Source organism: Aythya ferina, assembly GCF_964211825.1.
Source record: "Aythya ferina genome assembly, contig: HAP1_SCAFFOLD_456, whole genome shotgun sequence".
In the NCBI taxonomy this organism is placed as follows: Eukaryota; Metazoa; Chordata; class Aves; order Anseriformes; family Anatidae; genus Aythya; species Aythya ferina.
The window spans coordinates 1-3,448 of record NW_028181127.1 but is presented as its reverse complement, the minus strand read 5'-3'; the positions used below and the strand labels follow the sequence as shown (position 1 = coordinate 3,448).

The 3,448-nt window shown below is 69.3% G+C and overlaps 1 long non-coding RNA gene across 1 annotated transcript; it reads right to left on the bottom strand.

Annotated features, from left to right (window-relative positions):
• Positions 1-865: 865 nt before the first annotated feature.
• Positions 866-3,391, bottom strand: LOC311429248. The gene is made up of 3 exons (XR_014688200.1): positions 3,254-3,391; positions 2,788-2,917; positions 866-1,588 (listed from the first exon to the last, which is right to left on the bottom strand). It is a non-coding gene; the product is annotated as an uncharacterized lncRNA (long non-coding RNA).
• Between the last annotated feature and the right edge of the window lie 57 nt (positions 3,392-3,448).

Sequence of the window (3,448 nt, the reverse complement as noted above, 5' to 3'; positions counted from 1 at the left end):
TGTGACGTCACGCCGCTCTAACCACGCCCCCTCTCACCGCTTTCCGCTCCCTGGCCACGCCCCCTCGGTTGTGACGTCACAAGCGGCCTGGCCCCGCCCCCCTCGCCATTCTCCCTTCGCCCCCCTTAGGCCCCGCCCCCTCCCTTCGTGGCCCCGCCCCCTGACTCTAAGCCTCGCCCCCTCTCACAGACCACGCCCACGTGACGTCACTCGCGGTTCTTTCCTTTAATGGGGGGAGGGGGGAGGAGGGGGGGGGGAGGGGAAGGGGAGGGGGGAGGGGGAGGGGCTTGGCCCCGCCCCCCGCCCCCCCCCGAGCAGCTTTTAAATAAAATTAAAACAAAAAAAACACAAAAAAAAGGAAAAAACGGCCCCGCCCCTCCCCCCCCCCGGCTTCACATTGCGGAAATAAATAAAAGGGGGGGGGGCACCGGGGGGGGGAGGGGGGGAGGGGGGAGCGGGGCCCCTCCCCCACCTTCTGGGGGCCCCTCCCCCACCTTTGGGCCCCGCCCCCATTTTTGGGGCCCCCCCCGAGTAAAAACGAGGCCCCAAAGGGGGGGGGCACCTGGGTACGGGGAGGGGGAGGGGATTTTTTGGGGGGGGGGGGGGTCCCAATTTTTTTTTTTGGGGGGGGAGGGGCAGATCTTGGGGGCTCCCCTTTTTTTTGGGGGGGTCCCAGATTTTCGGGGGGGGGGCTCCCAGTGCTGGGGGGGGGGTCCCAGATTTTTTGCCCCCCCCCAACTTTCCCCATCCCCCATTTGCTTTCGGGGGGGGCATTTCCCAAACCTGGAGACCCCCCAATTTTTTTTTTTTTTTTGAGGGGGGGGGGGCCAGAGCTTGGGGGAGGGGTCCCAGGAATTGGGGGGGGGGCACCCAGTACCTGGGGGGGGCACCCAATAATTGGGGGGGTCTCCCAGTGCTGGGGGGGGGGGCCCAAACCCCTCGTAGCCCCCCCCACCCCCTTCCCTTGGGGGGGGGGGTCCAATTTCCCAACCCTGTCCCCCCCCATTTTTTTGGGGGGGGGGTTCCCCATTCCCGGGGGGGTTCCCCAACCCCAGGGGGGGTTCCCCACTCTTGGGGGGGGGTTCCCAATCCCGGGGGGGGTTCCCCATTCTGGGGGGGCTTCCCCAAACTGGGGGGGGTTCCCCAATCCTGGGGGGATTCCCCATTCCTGGGGGGGGTTCCCCAATCCCAGGGGGGGTTCCCCACTCTCGGGGGGGTTTCCCAAACTGGGGGGGTTTCCCCAATCCTGGGGGGGATTTCCCAATCCCAGGGGGGCTCCCCAATCCCGGGGGGGGTTCCCCATTCTGGGGGGGGTTCCCCAGCCCCGGGGGGGGTCCCCCAGCCCCTTGGGGGGGTCCCCATGTAATTTTTGGGGTCCCACCCCCCTCACTCGACGCGCACCAGCAGCCCGCAGAGGACGGTGGCCCCCGGCTCGCGGGTCACCCACTCGAGCTCCAGCCCGGGGGGGGGCTGCAGGCCGGGGGGGGGGCGCAGCGAGGGGGGGCCCGGGCGGAAGGAGCCCGGCCGCACCCCCACCTCGAAGGCCACGCGCGCCCCCAGCGCCCGCTGAGACCCGGGGTCCCGGAAGCTGCGGGGGGGGGGGGGAGAGAGAAAAAAGGGGGAGGGGCATCGTTAGGACACGCCCACAATGCCCTGAGACACGCCCACTCGGATCTGGACACGCCCACCCCAAAGGAACCACCCCCCCCCCCCCCCCAAACTAGGTCCCCCTCCAATGGGGTGATTGGAGTGAAAAAGAGGGAGGGAGGAGCTAGTGGGAGGGGGCGTGGCTTCGTAAGGACACGCCCACCTGCTCTAAGCACCGCCCACTCAGTTCTAGCCACGCCCATCCCAACTGGAGACACCCCCCCCCAAAAAGGGTTCCCCCCAATGGGGTGCCTATAGGAAAAGGGAGAGGGGGAGGAGCTACAGGAAGGGGGTGGGGCCTCGTTAGGACACGCCCATAATGCTCTGAGACACGCCCACTCGGTTATGGCCACACCCACCCCCAAAAAAGACCCCGACTCCCCAACGCCAATGGCTTGGTATGGGGGAAGGGCAGGGAGGGAGGGGGTAGAGTAAGGGGGCGGGGCTTCCTCGGGACACGCCCACAATGCCCTGAGCCACGCCCATTCGGTTATGGCCACGCCCATCCCAAAGGAACCACCCCCTCCCTCCAAACTAGGTCCCCCTCCAATGGGGTGATTGGAGTGAAAAAGAGAGAGGGAGGAGCTGGAGGAAGGGGGTGTGGCTTCATCAGGACACGCCCACCTGCCCTGAGACACGCCCACTCGGTTCTGGCCACGCCCACCCAAAAGGAGACCCCGCCCCTCAAAATAGGTCCCCCCCAATGGGTGGCCTGGAGGGAAGGGGAGGAAGGGAGGGGGCAGGAGAAGGGGGCGGGGCTTCAACTGGACACTCCCACCTTCTGCAAGCCACGCCCACCCTACCCAAGCCCCGCCTACTCTAAGCCCCGCCTACTCTAAGCCCCGCCCATTCCCCCCTCCCCTCTTGGGTTGTTTGGAGGACAGGAGGGGAGGGGAGGAGGGGGCGGGCCCTCAACTGGCCACGCCCACCCACCTCTAGGCCACGCCCACCCTCTCAAGCCCCGCCCACTCCCCGCTCAGGCCCACCCCCTCCCCCCTGGGTTCCCCCCCATCCCCTCCCACCCCCGATGCCCCGCCCATTCAAGCCCCGCCCACTCAAGCCCCGCCCCCCCTGTAGGCCCCTCCCCTGTAGGCCACACCCCCTTTAGGCCCCGCCCACCCCCAGGCCCCGCCCACTCACTGCACTTTGGTGGCGAAGGGCTCGAGGGCGGCGTAGGGCAGGGCCGGGGACAGCACCAGGCGGGGGGGGCCGGGGGGGGGCGAGGCCCCGCCCTCCGCCTCGGGGGGCGTGCCCAGCAGGGGGGCGGGGCCTGGGGGCGGGGCCAAGTCAGGACACGCCCCCTGGACCCCCCCATGGCCCCCCCCTACCCCCGTATCCCCCCCTCCCTCCATTGCCCCCCCATGACCCCCCTGTGACCCCCCCCACTCATGACCCCACCATGACCCCGTGACCTCCCCATGACCCCGTGACCCCTCCATGACCCCATGACCTCCCCATGACCCCTCTGGCCCCCCAGCCCCATTTCCCCCCCCTTTACCCCACTGCCCCCCCATACTCCCATCCCCCATATGACCCCATGACCTCCTCATGACCCCATGACCCCTCCATGACCCCGTGACCCCCCCATGACCCCCCCCTCCCCCACCTGGCACGAGCTGCCCCCTGTCGAGCGCTGCCCTGACGCTGCCGGCGCTGGTCCCGTGGAAGGCGCGCGGCCACTTCTGCCACGGACACGCCCCCTCGGGGCGGGGCCTCGGCCTGGGGGCGGGGCCGGGTCCAAGGGGGGCGGGGTCAGACAAAGGGGAGGGGCCGGGGAGCAAGGAGCGAGGGGCGGGGCCGG